Below are 22,463 nucleotides of genomic sequence, written 5' to 3'. Positions count from 1 at the left end.
CCAGGGGCTGATTCAAGGTACATAATTGGAGCAGTGAGACTACACACACAAAGTGTCAGTTAATGGATGAGGCTGGTTTAATTGTAGGCTGCTCAGAAATAACCCAAGAAACACTTCAGTGGTAGCTAATGCAGAGGTGTAATTAGACTTCTACACAAGTGTAATTAGTCTGATTGCATAGAAAGAAAGAGAGTTCATAAGGTTTTTCAAATGTGTGCAGAGACATTTTGTCTCAACTGTCTTGTCCCTGAGCTTCTGCTGTATTTGTGTTGAATAAATAAGCACCTTGCTCTTTTTCTGGCAGTTACCTGTAATCTTCCATCCTTCCGCAGTGGGTTTTGGATTGTGCTTTGTTTATTTTTAAGGAAAGCTCCAATGCTGCCATGCCAAGGCCAGGGTGAGGCTGTGCCCGTGTTCAGCTGTGGGCCTTTAAAACAGAGAGGGGGTAGACACTTGTAGGGAGAAAAAAAGACAGCAAAGCCTATTTTCTGAGAAATGGTGTCTAGGTTTATTCTGTATTTGTTTAAGCAGTGGTAAAGAAGAGGGGAACGCTTGCAGTAATCAATAGTTGTTGCCAGTTGTGAGCATACAGAAACCCAGAGGAAATGTACCTCTGAATAGGAGCATAAAACACAGAACTATTTCTGGCAGTATCTAACAAGGGAAATTATTTCTACTAAAAAAAGCAAATGTGCTTTACAAGTGGGGGACACTGAGGAGGTACTCTGGATTTCCTTACATCAGCTTGAATCAAAAAGTATAAAGCCTTCCAACTGGTATTGTGTTCTCTGGATTTGGCATGACTGAGGAATAGAGGTAACATGCAACATTTAGTGCTAATGAGCTGATGTTTTAATTAAAGAAACCCACATTTTCATCAGGTATGGGCTGTGTCCTCACTCCTGTTCCCAGCATCCCAGTGCACGGCCCAGAACCCTTCTTTGAACTAAGGGGAAGAACAGGTTTTAATCTTAGTTTTGAAGAGACTGAACTAAAGATCAATAAATTAATAACTTTCTAAATCAACTAGGCAGGAGTTCATCCTTAGTTCAAGTTACTTACTGCCCTATTGAGAATGGAGTTAGGTGAAGTTCCAGCATCATTTTGCTATGTGCTTAGGCAGGTAAATAACATCAGTGAAAAATGAGTCTCACAAAGAAGCATCTTAAGTTTACTATTTTATATTTCCACACTAGAGTGTCTCTGAATGCTTTTGGGGAGTAAATCCCAACATATGGCTGGAAGTTGGTTATAAAATACAGACCCTTCTGTGTGGTTATCTGGCTCCATTCTTCTCCCAGCTCGGTAATGGCCACAACTGTTCTGTCTGACAGCTGTGCAGTGACTGTACAAAACGAGACAGTGGATCCAGTCCAGCTCCCAGAGTGCCAGCATCTGCACTCCTTGGCTCCAGTCTGCCCTTGGCAGTCCTGACTGAGAAACCACTCATTCATTCAGCAAGGAGAATGAAGCTGAGCTCTGACCCTTAGAGGAGCTGCTGTTGGGTCAGTGGAGACCCACACTGGTGTATTAGCAAAGTTCACACCTTCAGGCCTCCTGGTGTGTTTTCCTGCGTGTAAATATGAATTCATCCTGGAATACCTATGTAAGAGCAGGGACGCTTTCTCTGAGACCTCTGGCTGCAGTGGTGCCCTGTGGAGCTGCCCCTGGGGTTGGTCATTGCTAATGCAGGTTCTGTCTTTGCTGCAGAAACAGAAAAAGAGGGAAGAGTTCCTATAAACAAAGTTAGAGAACAAGAAACTAGACTAGAGCAAGTGGGGAGGTGGTTACAGGAGTACACATTATGGACAGGACAGAAGAGAAGCAAATCTCCTGTACCCTCAGATTGCTTGTCTTGGATTAAGATCTTGTTGCTGTCTCCTGCTAGTCCAGCTTGCTCCTGTGTGACCCTTAATTTCCAGTCTTTCCCGTCTCCACTCACATTTTTATTTCTTTTCCTGATTACTGTGGGTTGTACTGAGGGATGAAGAAAGCAGGAGGACATCGTATGTGCTTTGATACCAGATAGCATTCATGACACATGGGCTCAAAAAAACAGAGCCAGGGGCTTCACAGAAATGGTAAATATTTATTTCCTGTCCTGAATTGGTCACATTTCTTAAGCAGATGATTTCTGACCAAATCCTTGGCTTTGGTGGTTTTCAGAAGACTCTGACCTCCCAATTGTTTCCTTATCTAAGACAACAGCAAAGACTATAGAAGAGCACCATCCTGAGCTGCTGTTACAGGCTGGCACCCTTTAGCTACCTTTAGCTGAGGCTCTTGAGCAAAGTGTAGCTTATTTTCTCTAGTTTTGTTAAGTGGTAGCATTTATTATCTGCCAGGTGCTGGTAAGTTGTGTGATTACAGCAGCTTGTTTGTCTTTGCCCTCTAGCTCAGATGGCTCTTGTGGGCCTGGATAAGTGAAGAAACACCATCTGGCTGCTGCTGCAGGATGCTGGGAGATTTCCATCTTTCAGCTCTTTCAAGCTGGAGTCTTTTTTTATATTTTAGAAAGCCTAGGGACACTTCCAGCTCTGTTTTCCCCTTGTTTCTTTCCGAGCTGAAGAATGTCTCATACCCTCTTATTTACAGCCACTTGCTCCAGGCAGGCGTTGTCAGAGAGCATTAAGTGCTGGGAGCTGACAGAGCTTTCCAGGGTTCCTGCCTCCCTGCTCTCTCCTGGTGACTCCGAGGGGAGGATCCTGGTGGTAGCTCGGTGAAATGTCTGTCAGAGAATCTGTTTTTCTGAAACGCTGCAGATGTTGCATAGCTGAGCAAAGGTGGGTGTTCTGTAATTCCCCACGCACACAGAGCACGTAGGGCTGCTGTCAAAGAGGAAAAACCCGTCTTCACTGAGAGGTGTGTGTGTGTCAAATGAAGAGTTATATAATAGCAACTCAAATCTGACCGGGCTTTTGGGTCTAAATTAGTGTTTATACCAAGAGGCAGAGAGAGGAATAGATGTCATGGGTGTTACTGTGCAGAGGTAAAGGGAGCAGGGAGACAGCGGGGTGAGCAGCAATATTTAAGCAGGTCAGTTCTCATTCCTCTGCCTCCTCTGCAGCTGAATGAAAAATATTTTTTATAAAATACCTGTTGTCAATCTAATGAGGCAATGTTATGTATCCATCTCTCTATATTAGCTTCATAATTATAGGCAGTGTAACTTCAAGAAGGAGATGCAGGAAGATAAATGGGAGAATTGCTCAGGACAGGGGTGTTAAGGGTGAGCTCCGTGGGTGGGAAATGTTTGTTCCTTTGCATACTTAATGCTGACTGCCAACCACCTTCACGGGTTGTTTTTCCCCACTCACCCTTCAGTGAGGAAAAACAGGGTATTATTTTCCCTTGAGAAATATGAAGTGTTTGAGGTTTCCCCCATTCTCCTCATGTTCGAGGCTCCTGGTGACACAGTGTGTGCAGGAACTGCTCGAAATAGAGCTGCTCTGAGTGTGGCTGTGGTTGTGCCATCAGGCTCCTCCAGGGTGAGGATTAAAGCTGGCTGGGGGAATGACAAAGCTGTTTTGTCGCAGCTTCTGAGATTTCAAAGTTTGTTTTGGTTCAATGTTGCAACAAAAGGAAAAGCTTTTGAATGCTGTTTGCAACATAAGCGTGTGTTGAAATACCTCATTTTGGACAGCATGGGTGAGGATCAGCCAAGGAGCTGCCAGATGTGAAATGGCTGGAGACAGCTTTGTGCTGGAAGAGCAGAGACTGGGTTGTATTTTATTTGCCCTGCCTTTTTCTTCAACACAGCACTCTTAGCATTAGAGAAAATTACATTCTGGCTTTGTTGGCCAAAAAAAGCCACCTAACAGCCACCTCCAGAAAGGGTTTTCTCCTTAATGCTGTATGGGGGGCATTTATTGCATACAGAAAGGTATTATATGTGCCCTGAGCTGGTCCTGGTGCAAAGCAGCACTGCTGCTACTTTCCACCTGGCATCTCCATAATTCCAGCTGCTGCCTTGTGGCAGGACAGCTGTGGGCTAGGATCAGAGTCAACTGGGCTTTCTCTTAGTGGCTGAGTTTTGGGTTTGTGTTTCTCTTCTATGTTCTGTGAGGTTTTTTAGCCACAGCAGTTTCCTGATGTGCACCATGACCTTTGCTGAGGTGCAGGAGCAGCAGTGACCCGGAGGAGATTCCACATTTCTGGCCTCTGCGTTAGGTTTATGTTGCATTGAAGTTCCTGCACAATTAAGTCCCTAAGGTTGCAGTACATGCCAATATTTTGCACTCATTAACTTCTTGAAGTTGAGAGATTATTGATATGACTAAGTCTTGGCCAGATAGAGGATTTAGAGGGGAGGAGGATGAATTGCATTTAATAAAATAATAGATCTCTCTCTCCCCAAGCCCCAGTATTCTGTTTAGAGCTGCCTTATCCAACTGCAACGGTTTACAACAGCTAAAACAATCATAGGTGCAGTGTGATTGCAGGTTTGTGATATGGGGATTTAGTTGAGCAATACTCTTCCACTGTGGATAAGAAAACCTGCAGTTTTAACAACACATTAAAGAGTTTTTAGTTTTCAGGCAGTACAAGCTATGACAAATCATGATTTCTTCAATTAAAATCAATAACAATGCAAGCTAAATGAAAGATTTAACAGCAGGTGGGTGGTTCAGCTGGTGAATTGATTTCCTTTGGGTGCAGGTGAATGTACATCACAGTGCTTCTGTCATTAAATAATTTCTGTGGTGAGAGACACAATCAGCTTTATTAATGTGAGTATTCTTGTGGACATCTAACATAAATCAATGCCCGCTGGAAAACTTTGTGTAATTGGTTAGAGAGATGTCAAGGCAATATATTAGAGAGCAGTTTACTAATCTCTGCAAAGTGGATTAAAGAGTGTGTTGACTGGAGAGGAGTAAGGAGGACTAAGTGTTCATACTGTCCTTTTCATAGTAAAATCAAAATAAAGTTTACACAGGCTTAAGAAAAAAAATTCTACAGGATTTACAACTCCCTGTGTTAGTGCTACTGTGGCTTGAATGCGTGATCAAAACCAAGATAGTATTGTTTTAGTAGCACAACTGAACAAAGTTCTGGATACTTCACATTTGGTAATAGTTTTCAACTGTGGAAAGATCACAAAGTAACTGGGATATTGTGAATCAAGCTGGTTAATAATACACCAGAAGTGATAAGATATGAGGCTGAAAAGTCCCTGAGTCTTTACCTTCCTTATCTCTTATCACTCTCCTTAATAGTTATAGTTTCAGATTAAGTAACCTCTCATATCATAAAATAATTTACAGTTTATTGGTGCATGATACAATTTTGCTTCCTATTGCCTTTTATTGAGCTTTCAAAAATGTCAAAGGTCAGCTTTTTTATTTTGTCCCTTGTAGCAAGTTCTTTTCAATTCACAAGTAAGAATGTTACTTAAAAGACATTGATACACACCTTCCTGACGAGGTTTAGAGGAAGATAAACCAGACCAGAGGACTTTCAGTCTGGCAGTCAGGATTAGAAGCCAGACACGTTTTATTCAAGTAGCCAGACAGATTTTATTCACGTGGCTGTGCTCTTCTCTGTGGCTTTAAGGGCTCATTCCTCACCTCTGTTTCCTCCTCTGCAAAATGGAAAGAAGACTCAACCATGCACTTTCCTTGCTGTGGCTTTGCTTAGTTAAACATTTTTAAAGATTTAGGGGATGGTAAGTCTTCAGTGTTAATAATTAACCCGCCTCTGTGACTGTCCTGTGTTACTGTAGCTTTCACTTCTCCAGTTTTACGTTTTTCTTTCATTGTTCATCCTCCTGACTCCCAGCATTTCTTGTTCTCCCTGCAGTGAAGAACAAACTTCCCCTGGCTCTTGGGGACCGTGCAGGGTTGTGTCAGCCCAAATAATCACAGACCCTGGGCTGTGGGAGCTGGGCAGGAAGGGCTTTCTGTGGCAGTCAGGGAAAACAGACCCGGGCTGCTGAAGGTGGGAGGTAGGAGGGAAATAGTTCTGGTCCTGCCTTTCCCTTCGGTTTCTCTGTTGTGTGGGTGCAGCCAGCGTGTTTGGACTGCTTCATTTCAGTTGGTGAGATGGTGGAAGATAGTTTATTTTTTTTTCTTGTTGTTTTCCATATTTTCAACTTGGTTTTGTTGGGGGTGGTAGTTGATGTATACACCATTTTGCTGTATTTCAGAGATGGCACTAATGTTTTCAGTCCTTGTTTTACTGAGTAACATTCTGGTTATCTCACTGGAACATGAAAACACAGTGCAAACTCCTCTAATTGCTTATGGCAGATCTTCACCTGAAGGAGAAGTTTGAACTGCTCAATGACAATAGACTCACCCTCTGATGGGAGATTCTGCACATATTTCCAAGTCCTCTATCAGTTTGGGAATCATCTTGGTTTTGATTTAAAGTTGTGGTGTGGTGCAAAGCATTGAGCAGGGGTTTAGGATGATGATGATGGTAGTGTTTGATTCTCTGAATACAAAATTGATGTTAATGAAAACATTTCTGGAGCCTGTGGAGTTAGGATCAGGAAGGGGAACAGGAGTTCTAAGTCTCAGCTGTTCTAACAGCAGATGGTTAACTTGCCTTCTGAGTCTGCACAAACTGAGTGAATTCTCAGGACTACCCATGATCTTTCAACCCATTCCCTTTTTTTTTTTTTTTTTTTGCATGCTAGGAAAAGAGTAATATGCAAATCAGATCCAGGCTGTGGAAAAGGAAGGATTTTGCAAGTGACAAAGTGTGAGTCAGAAATAAGACCTCAGGTTCCATTTGCAGCGTTTTGCATGCTGGAAACTGGGAATTCTGTCCTTGAGGCAGCAGGGAAGTGAACTGTTTAATGCCTCTTCTCTGGTAGTCTCAGATGAAGTGCAGTATAGAAATGCTTGGTCTTGACATGCTGCAAATTATCCCAGCAACACTGTGAGAAATAACATTATTCTAAGTTATCCTTCCTTGTGTTTTCTGTATTAATTTCAGTTTCTCTGAATTTTTCTGTTCTCTAGTGTATCACCGAAGCTCGAGTTTTGTTTCAGCATTTCTCATGCATTTTTTTTATTTCCTTCATGAAGAATTCAATTTACTGCAGCAAAATAATCTCAGTGTTGGAATAATAGATATATTAAAGTTGGAATTACCTTGGTGGCAATAAAGGACAGGGTTTTATTGCTTGCTTATCAAGGGGGGGTTGTGTTTATGGGTTTGCTGAGAAGTGCATTGTATTAGAACTAAATTTAACCTGACTTGGTAAGAGCAGCATGCATAGGTAATCCATAAAGACAGTTCAGATTTATATGGTAATAGTTAAAGGAAGTTAAAAAAAAGGGAGGGAGGGGTAATTTTTTTTTTTTACTTGACAATGAAGTTGTCAGTAGTATTGATAAAATAGATGAGTAGCTATTTTTAAAGATTTTCATGAAAAGAGCACAAACAACAGCTAATCAATAGGAAAGTTCTTGTAGATGGAAAACATTCCTAGTCATCTGAGGAGAGGAAGAGGCTACAGCCATTTGGGTAACACTGACTGAAATCCATCATTGTCTCTTAGGTAGAAATGAATGTTTCTTGTTCCAGACTGTACAGCTCAGCAAAATCAAGTGTTGTCAGTAACAGATTATAGGCCCCAAGTGTTTTATTTTTAGATCTTGTAAAAAGTAGAGGGAAAGAGCAGACCACTTTACAGGGTAATTCCATTTTTCAGGTTAATTTATATCTGATGAGCTAGAGCTTTTAGAAGGAGCAGTCACATGTCATGATTAGAAGCTTGGATTAACCAGAACTGTATAGTGTGAAGTGGTGAGTGAGTAGTTGGGCTGCTTCTATTGAATTTTTTTAAAAGTCATTATTCACCTAGTTCTGTGATAGTACTGACAGGTGCTTTGTAATCTGAAAAACCTGATTTGAATTTAAAAATAAAAATCAAGAGGGTCGTTTTCTTGTGTTGAGTAACTTCACCAGCCTTGTTCCCTGAGGCAGAGAAATCTTTGGTTAGTGTGATGGTCGGCTTGGTAACTCAACAGCTCAGCACCTGAAATTCTTCTGATCCTTTGCAATTTAGGAATTTTCATGTGTGAGTGTGTGAAGGCACTTAATAGCAGTTGTTCCAGGTACCTGCATGAGTGACCACTCAAGACACCTGCCCCTCAGTCTCCATGTGGCTGCTGTTTGTGTGGGTACTTCCCAGTGCCTCTGCTGCAAACTTATGCATGGAAAATGACCTAATAATGATATCAGCTGTTAAACAGCAGTTAACTAGAAGATTATTAATTAAGTTCATTTAAGTTATGGGCAGTAAGTTGCATCCAAGCTGTTCTGTTTGAGGGAGCTGTTGTTACTTTGCCAGTAAGAGAGTGAGGCTGCGGTGTGGGACGGAACAACTGCAGAAGGGGGAATAACTCCCTTTGTGTGGAGAAATGTGGCTTCTGAAGGAGCTTTAATAACTGGTCAAACAAAAATACTCACATTTGCTTGCTTCAGAAGTGTCCTTGTTCGTGCAACGTGACCTCACGATTTTCGACAACTCTCGGTAAAAAGGAATCTGGGTTGTTTTCTGTGTTGTTACACGGCGTTGCTTTTGTTTGTTAATTCAATTAAACCAAATCGCCATCAGCAGCAGTGGTCTCCCCGTGGTTCCAGTGGCTGTGCAGACACGTCAGGCTCACTCCTGATGGCTCCTGACCTTGGTGCTGTCCCTGGGGTGCAGGAAGCAGCGCCCAGGGGACGGGCAGGACGGCAGGTGGGCACGGCTCGGGGTCGATGCGCTGTTTGTCCAGCTCAGCACAGCTGGGTAGGGAATTGTTTCCATGTGCTCTGCTTTAAAGGCAGGCTTTTGCTTTCAAGGACAGGCAAGGAGGAAGCAAATCTACAAAGTCTGAGCAATGTAGCTTTAATTAGAGTTGTACATCTTGATGGAGCAGAGGTAAAAAGGAGGAGACCGTATGGTGTAACCTTTATTTTTGTTGAGTTCCCTGATAAGCCATTGATTTGATAAGAAATATTGCTCCATTGGCTGGGCTTGCAGGGTGCAGTTCCCTGATAAGCATGTGTTTACTGTCTGCCATAAATGCCTGAAGTGACAGTTTATGGTGGGTTGGATTGGATGTTTTAAATGCTGAGTGGCTGCATCATAACTGTGCTTTCACAGGCGAGTTCTCTGTGCACTCAGGTTGGATCAAGAAACAGGTTGAGCTGTGATGTTCATTCCTCCTTGGAGCAGAGCAGTTGGACCCAGGGTAGTGCACAGCCCTTAGAAATATCATACCATAGGAACCCATTAGAGTACAATATCCAGCCCAAATAACCTCCCCAAAAAGCCTTGCAGGAGGAACACAGAGATAATGTATGTTTTGATACAAACTGCGTGTCTTTTAGGACTAGATGATCACTTTCTTCCTCTGTGGTAGACACTTACGCTGTCCAGATCTTGATGTCAACTCCTTTAGAGCAATATTCATACACATTTTCCTACCTGGTGAATCAGACCACCACTGCTGGATTTCCCTGATGCCAGAGACCCAATTGCTTTCCCAGTCAGAGGTATTCAGGGATGAAAAAAAATATTGTTTTTCACAGTGTAAGAGAAAGGAAATAACTCATCTCTCTTTGGGCTGGTGAAGGCTACCATGGTGAATTTATAGTTCTGTTCCTACCTGTGCTGCGTAACTTTTCTGGAACTCAGGATATATTTTTTTCTGATTAAAACTGAAGACACTATTATTTCTTTAACTGTGTTTAAGTCTTGTAAGGTAAACAAATTACTTGGCATTTCACACGTCAGACACTGATTTATAGAGGAAAATGGGAGTTTGCATCTGGTATGTCTCTTGATTCATTATCTTTTGATTGAAGAAAGATTCTGAAATAGGCTGTAAGAGGATTTTCCATCTTTAACAAAGGGATTTCTTGGGGTTTGCAGCATCTAATTGGGAGGGCTTTTTCTCCCTGGTGTGCATATACCAAGAAATCTTGATTTCCCTTTCCTGATTTGGGGAGCTCCACCTGAGGGAACTGAGCAATTTCTCTGGTTTGCCCTGTTCACTTCCCGTTCATATGAAGAGAACACCTCTGGCACACTCAGTGGTGGCACCAGAGAAGGGACCTGGCCACAGGCTCCTCCAGGAGCTCTCCTGTGGTCACTTGGGTGACTTTGGTGGCTCTGCTGCCCTTGCAGGTGCTGGGTGTGCCCATGGCCATTGCACAAGAACTGAGCTCTGCTCCCCAGCCTCATGGGAGCTGTGGAAATCCCAGGGTAAATCCCTTTGCTTCTGAAGCTGCTCTGCTCTGTGCTGTGTACATAAACATTTTGTGATGTAGGCAAGTTGCTGTTTAGTATTGGAGTCACAGCAATGTCTCAGTAGCTTAATATCACTTCTCTGCTCCAGCACAGAGAAATCATTAGGAGCTGTGTCAAGGCAGTTTCTAGTGACCAGAGGAAATTGCATCAGATGGACTGATGCTTCTGTCCAGTAGAGGTAACTGGTTTTGTTTTGGTTTTGTGTATGTCATTTGCCAGCTACATTTAGCATGAGTAAGTGTTTTCAGATGTCCCATATATCAAAGTCTAGCCTGATGTAAAAAGTCTGTTGCAAGAAAAAATGTAGAAAGAGACACTGGTTGTTCTGGCCAGTGAATGATTTTTGGAAGGTGAGCCATTGAGCTAATCCTGCCTTGTGGCATGTGGGTGAGATGTTCTTGGTGAAAATCCCACGGGACTACAAAGAACATATTTCTCCTGTGTTACAGTCATGCCAGGGCCGATCCTGCCTCATGTTTGCTGCCTTTGCTTTCCCTCTCCTCTCCCACACAGCACCTTGTGACAGATGTAGCCGCTGCTTTTAAGGATGGCCCTTTGTCAAGCCGGGGAAAATGGCCACTTGAATTCAGAGGGAAAATAATGATCTTTTTGATTAGGCAAGTTGGCACTGGAGGGGAGAGCTCAAAGGGCACCTGGCTGCAGCACCAGCGATGGCAGGAAGTGTGCCTTGGCTGCAGGGGAGAAAAACTGCCCTGTGTTTGGAAAGAACAGAGGAAGAGAGATTAGAGGTTAAACTGGAAAGGGTGTTAAAATATTCTCGGTGTATGATGGCCGTAGCAGTGGATTTAAATTGCTGAAATTACCTTGTCAGGATGCCTTATCAGCTGCTGTTCTAGAGATTGTTTGGTTTAGATAAGAGCTGGAGTGCGATAAACCTTGATAACAGTTTACAGATTACAGCTCTTTTGAAACTGCTGGCACTTGCCAGGGGCTCTGAGCTGCAAGAGCTACGCTTGGATTTATTCCACTACTTTTTCTTCTTTTTTTTTTTTTCTTTTTTTTTTTTCTTTTTTTTTCGTCCCCTCCACTTCTCTTTTGTTTCGTGTTTTTGTTTAAGTGCTTAAAGCTGTTGTTTTAGATCCTCATTATTTTGAGCCACGCAGCCTCTACTGAGCACTTGTGGTGCATGTAGAGGAGGGGACCCGTGCTGAGGAGTGGAGGTGAATGCTGAGGCAGAGAAGGAAGACAAGGTACTGCTGACCTCTTCCCATCCCATTTCAGGCTCTGGGCTGTGCACAGTTTCACAGGGAGGGAGGATAGCAAAGGCTGGGTGGCACAGCAGGCTTGGGAGCTTTCTCCTGGGTGCTTCCCCAAAGTTCCTGTCACAATCTCTTAGTTCACAGCAATTCATTGAATGGCCATGGCTGTGTTTGTGGCAGCACATTTGTGTTCTTCGTACTATTTTTGGCTGTATTATTTCTTGGGGTTTGTGTTTTTGTGGGGTTATTTTTAAGCAGAGACTAGTAACAAGCCTCCAGTTCAACTCATCCCATCTGCCTGCAATGAATGGGACAGAAACAGGGTTACAGAAATCTTCTTATTGAAGGTGATTTATATGGTATGGCAGTATGGCTGTATTTTGGTTCTGCTTTCCTTCTAATAAATTAGGCACTCAGCAGCTCTTGCACATCTGAAAGCATATGCTGTGTAATTTTCCAGAATAATTCCGATTGGTTTGTTTTTTGTGTAAATATAATTTGAAAGGAGGAAGCAGAGGAACTCATAAGTACATCAAGGAAAATTCTGAAGTTGTAGGACTATGGTTAGAAAATGGAAATTGAGGTTGAATTTTTGTGGTGGACAGTCTTTGTAGTGTTTGCTTTCAGATTTCTGCTCGTGCTTATTAGGATTAATAGTAAAGCAGTGCATCCAGGCATTCCATCTCTCCTCATGTGTTTTTAGCCTGTCCAGCCAAAAGATAAAGTTAAAACATTATGGGGAAAATAAAGCACGAGGAAGAAACATTGCTGCTGTTGTGTGTACCTGAAGATACTCTTGTCCTGTGGTTATGAGGTGTGGCTCTGCCAGGAGCTGTATTCTACTATAGCTGAAGTTATAGAGAAGTGGAAAGTTTTGGTGCTTCTTTTTCTTGATTGCTTGCGCTGTTCATCCAGCCAAAGGGTCTTTAGATGTCAGCGTGGTTGCAACTCGAACCTGCTTCTTGTAGTATGCTTGAATTTGGGTTTTTCGTTTTGTTGTGGTTTGTGTAGCTCAGTGATTTTTTTTTTCCCTTTAGTAGCAAATCTTGTGTGTCCCCTGTTCCACTGCTGAGCCTGATAACAAAGTCTGCTCCAGTTGGCTCGGGCACAACGTGTTCCACAAAATCCACAACAAAACTTTGGACCACATAAGTTTGACTATCTGGGGATATGTCAATAATTGCAACACAAAGTTCCAGGGGAAACTGTACTCTGGAATAACCAGACTTTGCTTCATTGTTGGCTCTGTTTTTGTTGAGTTTTTTCCTTTCTTTGTTTTTAAACTGAAATGCTTCTATTTTTCCCGTAATATGGAAAGAACTTTTCTGGCAGTTGTTGAATGTATGCCTGCCTGCAACTGCTGAAACATGTCATCTAAAAGCACCAATAAGTGAAACTTAAGGGATTGATAGTTCTTTATATTAGTGTATCTCAAAACATCCTTTTTAAAATATCACTGCAGGGTGACCACCTGAATTCCTTAGGGTTGTAAAGGAGGCCTGTGAAAGAGGAATTTAGCAACAGGTGAGCCACAGCAGAAATACAACTCCAAACTATTTGAGTTATCAAATCTAATCAAATAATAAGAATGAACAAATAAGCTATCCAGCAACCGAGATACTTAATGAGCACTGGTTTAGAGTCTTCTTAATTGTATTCAGGCACTCATGGGCTGTATTTGCAAGTCTGTGTTTATGCCTTGAGACTGTACACTTTGTTTTTTCCTCTTAATGAAAGCTCAACATTTCTTTTGTTCCAGCAAATTTCAGAACTTAGAAGATGATGCCAAATTATCACATGCCTCACTACAAAACAAAGAGCTGGCAGCATTGCCTTCCTAGGGGAAACTGGAAATATCCCAGGCTTGCTCCAGCCATGCTCTAATTTGAGGTTTAACGCTCTGTTAACATCAGCCCACGGCTGCATCACTCCAGAAGATGTGGGCTGGGACTGGTGAGAGCCAGGAGTCCCCAGGCTCTGCACAGGATGGGGATGGTCCTGGAGCTTGGAGAGAACTTGCACAGGGAAAAAGCAGGGTGGCTTTCACCCCTCCAGGTCAAACTGTGGGTGAGGATTGCAAAGGAAGCCCAAGTGAGCTGCAGTTCAGTCTGTGGTGGGGTGACTGACAGCCAGTTAATCATCCATCTGAAGGCTGCAGGCAGTGGCTTGGGTGAAAGTAGTCCTTGTGGGTCTTCCCTTCGAGATGCACAGTTTCACAGAGCTCCTGTGGGCACAGTCTCACTGATTCCTGTGTGAGAAGAAGGTGTCAAAGCCAAGGTGAGGCATTTCAAAGCATCCTTTGCAAAACTCAGAGGTTTTGCTTTTTTACCTTAAAGTTTCGTTTTGAATCTCAGCTCCATTTCAGGTGATGCTAAAAGTGAAACTCAGCCAGCCCTTCTGGGCTGGAACTTACCAACCAAGGTCTTGAAACTCACAAATGGTTTGCAGTGGGAAAAGGCAAAGATATGTCTTTCTTCTGGTTCTTAAGAAGCATCTTAGGGAGAGTTACAGTTCTGCAGCCACAAGAGCTAGATGTTCCTGCTGTTCTCTCCTCCTGTTGCTTATCTGGATGTTTCAACTAGGGCTTCTCACAGAAGGAGATCTCAGCTTACTGCTTCCTTCAGCACGTTCTGCTGTGGAATTAGGAGGTGAACTCTGCATTACCTCTGTGATTTGGTGAAAACAGTGACAAGACAGTGGTGTCCCTCCCTCTAGAGCCTGACTCTGAGTTATGATGATACTATCCTATAAACTCTCTGTATATCCTACATGCAAGTAATTCTGTTACTGTTCTCTACCACCAAAAAGGCAGTAGCTCAAATTGCACAAAGGTACAAGTCTCAGTGGTTGCTGTGGGCCCTAGCACCACGTCTCTCTGGAGGAAAGGGTGGTGACAGAACTGCATCCCCTCAGTTCGCTTGTCTTCCTCTGTGTGTGTGAAAATAGAGCATATACATGATCAGGGTCTAACCAGTGAAACTACAGTGCTGTTTTGAAATGCATAGAGGCTCAGAAGTTATGCCTCTAAAGATCTGGTTTGTGACCTGCTGCTCACCTTTCTCATGTCTCTTAAGACATGAACAGTCTTACAGTAAAAACTAAATGCAATTACAGTGCTCAGAACGGCTTCAAAGTGGCCTGGCTAATTTGGGGTTCGAGTTTGACCCCAGAAGCAGGTCAGTTGCATGGGATGGCAGGCTTACATCTTGAAGATTATGACTAAACCACACCAATTTATTTAGCTACAGTGAAGAATTCGAGTTATTCAGGGTTGGTTTTTCTTTTCCTTATAACCTCTCAAGAAAGGCAAACTTTAAGCTACCACACACAGCTGGTGTTTCTAATAAGACACAGATGTGATTTGGGATCTCTTCCCATCTCCTGCAACATTTAAATGTAGATAAATAGAACTTAATCAGCTATAAATAACAGCGTGTCATGCCTGTGGATCACTAACCTTCTCTGGGACTCCCACAGGACTAGGGTTAAGCTTAATTACTTCAGTCTACTGCAAACAACAGAATAATCAGCTGTTGGATATTGAATGGGGGAAAGGTGGAGGGAGCATAAAGAAGCAAGCCAACGTCCCTGGCCAGTGACTGGATGCCCCAGTGCTCAATGTAGGGCATTTGGAATGTTTCAAGACCAAGGGGATTCTTTTATTCCCTGCTTTGGTTTCAGTGCAGAGGAGGTTTAATGTCAGCACTACATCTGTGAGTGTTGTTTTAAAAACAGACTCAGGAGGTGCCTATGAACTCTTTTTTCCTCCCCTTAGGGATATCTGCCTGCCCTTAGGGATAACTGCTCAGACTTGCTGTATAAAAAGGTGGTGATTGTGGCTGTTCAGCTCTGTTGTAGATGAAGGCAAGTTATTCCTCTGTGGCATTGCATATTGCTAATTGAGGAGGGCAGATTGGTATGTCTGGTCTGGAGTGTGGTGGCCGCCAGCCACAGGCAGTTCTCCTGGGCTGGAGGAGTCAGTGTCTGTCAGCTTCCAGCGCTGGGCTCTGTGTGTCTGGCCAGGCTGGACTGCATGGGAATGTGTTACAGAGCTGCTCTCTTCTTGCAGCTTTCTGCCGGAGCAAATGTGAGGCAGATGGTGGTGAAACCACTAAGAACAATCATCCATTGCTGCTGGGTCCTGCTCCTCCTGTCCAGGCACTGCTCAGCTCTTTGCTCAACACACGACTTTGTTCCACACTTTGGAGGAACCATGGGCATCACCCTTCCAAAGGACAGGCCATGACAAGGGGAGCTGTGATGTCCCAAACTGCTCATTGTTGGCATTTATGCTATTGATGTTTTTGGCTAGTGGCCACTTCTCCCAAGAGCACTGGCAAAAAGATACTTGCTAGACATTTTCCCCTGTTAGTTTCTGTTCCTGCCTGATGGTTAACAGAAATGAGACTTGTTGTTTCATACCCTTTTCCCAGCTACAGTAAGCTTGAGCCATAGATTTGTTTTTTTACAGTAGATTTGACCTACAGCAAAGCTGTTTCTGCCCCACATCCCTGCTCTCCAGTAACACCAATGTTGGGCTTTGCTGGGCAAACCCTTGGGTCATTCAGGCAGGAACTCAGGGCAGTCCTTACAGCTCTCCTGAACAAAAGGGCCTCACAAGGGCTGTCTGGAAGAGAAACTGCAGTGCCTGGCATTCAGGGTGTGATTTGTGGTGTGGGCTTGGCTCAAAGCTCCATGGCTTTCCCTGTCTGCTGCTGTCCCTGCGCCGCTCTTCTTCTCAAAGAGAGAGCAGGTATTGGGTGTGCAACCAACACAACGTTACCTCTTGGACTTTTTATCTTTCCTTGCGTCCCTGTAAGCTGCGTTTCCTTCAAGGAAAGGTAATTAAAGGTTTTTATGAGGGAAGAGAGCCATACCTGGAGGGCTGTGCCAGAGCTGGCCCACGGCAGCCCTGCTGCCCCTTCCCACAGCAGCTCCTGCTTGTTTGATTTCCCCTGCTGCGGGCCAGGCTCAGGAAGACAGGGGAATATTTATTTATAAGCTGTCTGTACAGATGTTTTCGTTGTGGTTTGCGGTGCATTGGTGCCACTTAGTGGGAGGAGAATTGAATTGACAGCTTTAACGGTGCAGGGGAAAACAAGGAGAGATGGGTTTCATATTCCAGCCCCCCTCCACCTCCCAGCAGTGTTTCTGCAGTTTAAAGACAAATCCAGATCTGCTGCTAGCCACAGAGCTGTGCTGGGTTTGGGAGCTGCCTGTTGGCTGAGTAGTGCTGGCAGGCTGGACAAGCACTGACCCTCATCCCAACAGGAAAGCTGCATGGAAAGCACTGCAGAATATTAGGCTAAGTAGGCTTTGCTAATAGAAAAAGCTAATCCAGCCATGCCTTGTGTTTAGCAGGTTTTGGCAGGCTTAAAAATTGTCCTGTCTCTGTTACGATTTCCATTATTTTAGGTGTAGCAGGAAGGATGATGGATCAGGATGGTGTTGGCTCTGATTCGGTTTTGGTGGAGCCAATCTATACAAAATGTTAACAGTGCTTATTCAGAATCATTTAACTGGATCTTGTATTGATTTCCCTACAGAAAGGCCTGTGGGTAAAAAGAAAACCCTGTGCTGTGATATTTGTAAGCAGTCTATTCTGCTCCCCCAGATAAATGCTTTATGTTAACTAATGCTACCTGGAAATAGGCTTGATGGATTGAGCCTGGAGAGTCATGGTGAGGGTGCAGGGGAGCAGAATGTCCTCAAAAGGCTTTGCAGCATCCTCTGTTGTGTGTGGAGTGTGTTCTACCTTGTCAAGATGCTCCAGAACATCTTGTGTTTGATTGGTATCTGTGTGTTTTTGTCTTGTGTAGGACGGGACACCTCAGGTTGTTTTTACCTTGAGTTGGATTGAATTGCTGAATTGGTTTTTTGTTGTTTGCACATGGGTTCCTTACCCCGTTGAGTCATTTCTCTGTGTTCCTCATGGAGTGGTGCATGTCCCTGAGCTCCAGGGACTCTGAGCCTGGGTTTGGAACCCCTCCACGTGGGGAACTGCTGCTAATTTTAGTGACATTTCTGGGCATGGAACAAGTTCCACTTTCAGTCCTTGAGAAAACACGCTGTGCCCCCAGGATTGTGCTTGCTGGCTTTAATCATACCTGCTGTGGCTTTAGCTGATCCTGTTACCCTGAGCAGGAAAAGCAGCCCTTGGAGAGGCTGGCACATCCCACCCTGGAGATGTTTCAGGAGCCCTTGGTGGCTCGCTGTGGCTGGGACAGGAGGCAGATGGAAGCACTGTGGGTGCGTGTCCTGGTGTCACCCCAGTGCAGCTCTGCACCAGCCTGACCTGTGCCGGCTGCCCATGGCCTGTGCCATTCCTTCCCAGCCGTGCAGCTCCTGGGTGATGCTCCTGGGGCACAAACACTTGGATTTGTGCCTCGTTTGGAGCCCGTTTGTGCCTCTCTTGCGCTCTCACCAGAGGGCACTGCACAACACGTCGCAGCCTAATAAATAACCTCTTAACCTGCTTAGCTGCTTTATGCTCAGTGGCATGTTTTACAACGTTACCTGGAGTCCTTGAATGCTGGTTCCCATGGCAACCTGATATAGCATTTTTATTCTTTATTACTATCACTGTTTTATTGCTGCCTTGTTCAAATGCGCTGTCATCTTTATTTTGCCTTGGTGTGTGCGTGCGAGCCACAAATCTGTTTCACAAAATTATATTATTAAACCATTTAGTGAATTTAGAAAAAGGGTGATGATCTGTCACTGTCGATTTAATATTAAATGGAGAAGCACACCATAAATGGAAACAAGCTAGAAAGAAAAATAAACTAGCAACTCAAATATTGATACAGACAGCTTAGGATGTTTGATGGAGGTGCAAATAGTTGGGTAAAAGCAAATTAATAGAAGAAATGCAGCTTCTGTAGGGGAATGTAATAGTCCCAATTTGCATGAGAAGGCAAATTGACAGTCTTGAGATGTTCTTAGGAGTGGAGTTTGGCCGAAGATTTTAACGGGAGCAAGGACCTCAATTGTTTTATGATGAAGATTAAACCATTCAGAGAAGCCATATGGTCCAGGGGGGAGCAGCCAGAAGTTAAGCTGGTAGTAGGGATCAGGTTGTGGGTAACTCATTGTTTGCACCATGCTTATGCTCCATTAATCCTGTGGTTGATGTCTCCTGCTTCTCTGCAAGGGTCCAGAAAGATTTCTTCTGGGTGATAACTGGGCTTCAGGAGCGAGGGCTGGAGAATCACCTTGGCTGCAGCATGAGGTGGAGATGGAGCTGGAGATGGGGTGCAAGTCCTCCCAGAGATGCTCAGTGCAAAGCTGCAGAAGCCAACTTTGACAGATTTGGTGTTGGGAAGGACGGTGGGATTAACACAGACGTGGGTAGAGAGTTTTGCTTCCTTCTCAGTGCAGGGCACAGAGTTCATCTGTGGGGGGATTGTTTGGGGTACCTCTGCTCCCTGAGGGATCTGCCCTGCTGCAGGGGCTCCCTGGGGCTGGTTAATCACAGCTGACAGCCAGAGGGGGGTTTTGTGCGGGGCAAAGACTGCGCCTGTGGGAAGGGCAAAGCAAACAGAGCTAAAGGCAGGGCAGTGCTGTGCACACAGCAGCCAGCTGGCAAACCCCAGATAACAGATATCTTCCCCAGCACATGTTAGGAGCAGTGCTCTTTTCAATGGCTCCCTTGTACGTGGCTGTCATCTTCCCATCCTGCTCCGAGTATTAGGGGGCTGCTATAAAAATATTTGTTCTTTCTGAGCTCCTCTGTCTAAGTCACTTTTTCCTGTTGACTGCTACTGTGAGCGAAGCATGGCTGGAGGATATAAGTATCCCCTGTGCAGAGAGAGGATGTTGAAAGGACTGGGGTCAGGGCTGACTCCTCCAGGGTGATCTTTCCTATCTGAGCAATGGAGAGGCATCATTTGGAAAGGTATAAATTATCTAGGACAGCACATAGAATTTTACAACCTGTACTTAAATCCTTCATTATATCTTCTGCCAGCAGCAAGGCGGATTCTGCAGCCTTTTCTAAGGACACTGAGCGGAAGATTCAGATGCTTTGGAGGATGTGTTGTCTGTCCTTCCAGAAAAATCTGAGTTTGTTGGGGTTTTTTTAATCCCCCTCCCTTCATTTTTTCCAGTTCCTCTATTTTGGGGCGATGCTTTGTAGCAGGACAGGTTTGGCTGTGATACTTTGGCAAGAAAATTTCTTCTAAGTGCTTTAAGTACACCCTTGTTCATCTCCAGAACCCAAAGCAGAACAGATGCAGACTGATCTGTAACTGGAATTCAGTCCTTGGGAGACTTAGGGAATGAGTCCACCTGGGCAGAATAGCCTTTCTAAACCAAAAACCTTTCTGGATTGCCAGACTGCTGATTATTAAGAAGGAAAGTAGGGAGAGCAGCATGGGGAAGACAATGGGTTTCAGGGAAGTGGTTTTCAGTCAGCTCAGAGCTGCAGTCTTGGCAAGCTGCTCCGAGTGAAGAGGAAGTTTGGGAGAGTTAAAGGTTTCTTAGAGAAGCAAATTCAATGCACAAGTAGAACTCCCTTAATGGAGAGGACAGATGGGAAACATAGTAAGAGATTACTTTAGCTAAATCATGGGGTCTTTAATGACCTGAAACTCAAAAGCAACATAAAAATATTGGAGAGTAGGTAGAACTATTGAGAATAATTTTATCATGAACATGCAAAGAAAATTGAGAAGCCAGGATCCAAATGAGCCACAATTGGCAAAAGACAAAAAGGGCAGCCAGAGGGGTTTCTGTGAATGTGTTTGCAGCAAGAGCTGGGCCAGGGAATGAGTTAGTCTGCTGCTCAGTGGAAAGGAAAAGCTCTCAGAAGATGGAAGTGAGAAAGCAGAAGTACCAAATGACTTTTTTATTCCTTCTGTTCTTCCTGAGAGGGTCAGCTGCAGCCAGCATGCTCTCAGAAAAGAGGGAAAGAATAGGTTTGAATGCTTAGCAGAGCCTGGAGGAATTCAGCTCCAGATAGTTAGAAAACTGGCTTAAGTGATTTCAGTGCCATTAGTGATAATCTTTGAAAATCTGTGGAGGACAAATGAGGCTTGAGAAGACTGCAGAAAAGAAAATTTAATGGGATATCTTTCAAAAAGGGAGAAAGGGAGGAGCTGTGGGCTGGGAAGCCTGTAATGCCTAGGGAATATTTTTCAGGGAAGTATGATAAAGATGATGAAGTTGTTTCTAAGCGTGTAGAAGGCAGCAGTCCCTGGAAGAGGTGGAGCTCCCTCAGCAGTCTCCATCTCTGTTAACACTTGGAAGACACACCAGAGATCACAGTTACTCTGCAGCTCATGCCCAGCTGAGCCAGGTACAAGCACAGCCAAGTTCAGGACTAGGATTCAGGGGATCTGAAAGAATAGAAAAGGTCTGAAAAAAAGTGGGTTCCAGCTTAGCAGTGCTAAGCAAAGAAGGAATGAACTGAAAAAGACCAGAAGTGGTCAGGTACCTCTTCTACCAGAAATAGTGTGAGTGGAGGGTTTGGGGTTTGCAGGAGCTTGATCACTACATGCCCTGGGATCTGCAATGGCGTCTTTTTGTAGGGGGAAAAAAAGTCATCAGGAAATAGAACCATGGTTTCCTATAAAATACTCAAAGCTTTTTTTCCCCTTTATTCAGTTCTGGTGGTACCTTTCATTCTGAACATCACCATTCAGGGAGGATACAGGCTGTTAGAAGAGACTTTAGGGGAAATTTGCAGCATGAGGGCTAGTTCAGTGTGGGGACCAGCTTCCTTGGGGGGGCTGCAGCTGCAAGAGCACCCTCAGGGGATATTTCAGCTCAAGATAAGAGTGCTTTATTTCTTATTTTTTAAATCATTCTTTTACCTCATAGCAGAAAAGCTGAGAAATTTATTCATGCCCAGGGAGTAGTAATGGCAAGTAAACGAAAATAGAGAATTCCAACGTAATTGGGAAAAAAAAGAGGCTTTTTTGGGCAGCAAGTTGTCAAGTAAGACACAAGCTTTTGGGCATTTCATGAAGAGGCTGTGTACTGGACACAGCTTTTTCCTCTATTTTTACCCTCAGGTAGCCCAGCTGGATAATAATAGCAATAAAGCTCCAACCTGTTGTGACTTTGACTTGCCTGAGATCCTTGAATTGTTACAGTTGAAACATCAACAAAACTGTAAAATGTTTTTGTTGTGTTCTTGTACAGGAAAGTGGACTTTTCTCATTCTATACCACGGGTTAGTGAGAGAGAGATCCCTGATTTAAATACTGCTGGTTTGCATGAAATGCTAAAGCATGGTGCCTGGAAATTCCTTGGTTCATTGTTGATTTTTCATATCTCCAGTCTAGCTCTAAGGGTGCCTGAAGACCTATAAAAACATAAAACCCGAATAGACAGAAATTAATACCGAGTTCTTCAAAAGGGAAATGGAGAATATAAGTGGTGTCTGGGGTGACATCAACATTTGGATTCCCCTCTTTCAGTCTGAAATCAGGCTTAGGATGGAGATGAAATGGCATCCAAGAGTTTTCATGACAGGAAGAGTCTTCCAGACATCAGAAGACTCTTTAATTATGGGCAGAGTGATTCATTCAGTGGTCGGCATCTGTATCTCATTATAGTCTGAAATCCTTCACTGTTTCTCCTTTAAATATGAAGGTATCCCTGTTTTATCTTTTTTGGCTTAGCAGAGCTATATTTTATGTCAGGTCAGTGCAGTGTACCATTGGAGCGAGCCTGAGTTATGTGCAGATTATTTAATGCTGAAAATGTTGAGCAAATGTAATTCACCTGTGCTGCTTTCTCCAGAATCTTTTCTCCTTCAGCAACCAAGTGCAGCAGAAGAGCAGCTTGAAATTAAATTGGAGGATTAATTTCAAATTATTTAGGGAATGGGAGTTACCAATGAAAATAAAATATTCTTAGTGTTTATTTGTGCTGAGCCTTAATCAACAAGTGAGGATTTTCCTGGAGCAGACTATCTCAGTGAGCCCAACCCAACTCCTGCTCAAGATGATGGAAGAAAAAAAATCCCCCATGGACTT

The 22,463-nt window shown here is 43.8% G+C and overlaps 1 protein-coding gene and 1 long non-coding RNA gene across 19 annotated transcripts in view; one reads left to right on the top strand and one right to left on the bottom strand.

The window, feature by feature from the left end:
• The window catches only part of FBRSL1 (fibrosin like 1), a 502,004-nt gene that overhangs the window by 168,666 nt on the left and 310,875 nt on the right, over positions 1 to 22,463 (top strand). The window contains exon 1 of one of the 18 annotated variants that reach the window (XM_066331473.1): positions 9,467 to 11,469. The exons of the other annotated variants lie outside the window; for them this stretch is intronic. The gene's annotated coding sequence lies outside the window, so the exon portion shown is untranslated. Of the gene's footprint in view, positions 1 to 9,466; positions 11,470 to 22,463 lie in introns of those variants that run through there. 18 annotated transcript variants of the gene reach the window in all.
• Positions 13,035 to 14,922, bottom strand: LOC136368951 (uncharacterized). The gene is made up of 2 exons (XR_010744932.1): positions 13,892 to 14,922; positions 13,035 to 13,726 (listed from the first exon to the last, which is right to left on the bottom strand). It is a non-coding gene; the product is annotated as an uncharacterized lncRNA (long non-coding RNA).

The sequence above is a fragment of the Sylvia atricapilla genome, chromosome 17 (assembly GCF_009819655.1).
Source record: "Sylvia atricapilla isolate bSylAtr1 chromosome 17, bSylAtr1.pri, whole genome shotgun sequence".
NCBI lineage: Eukaryota > Metazoa > Chordata > Aves > Passeriformes > Sylviidae > Sylvia > Sylvia atricapilla.
This window is presented reverse-complemented; position numbering and strand designations above follow the sequence as displayed.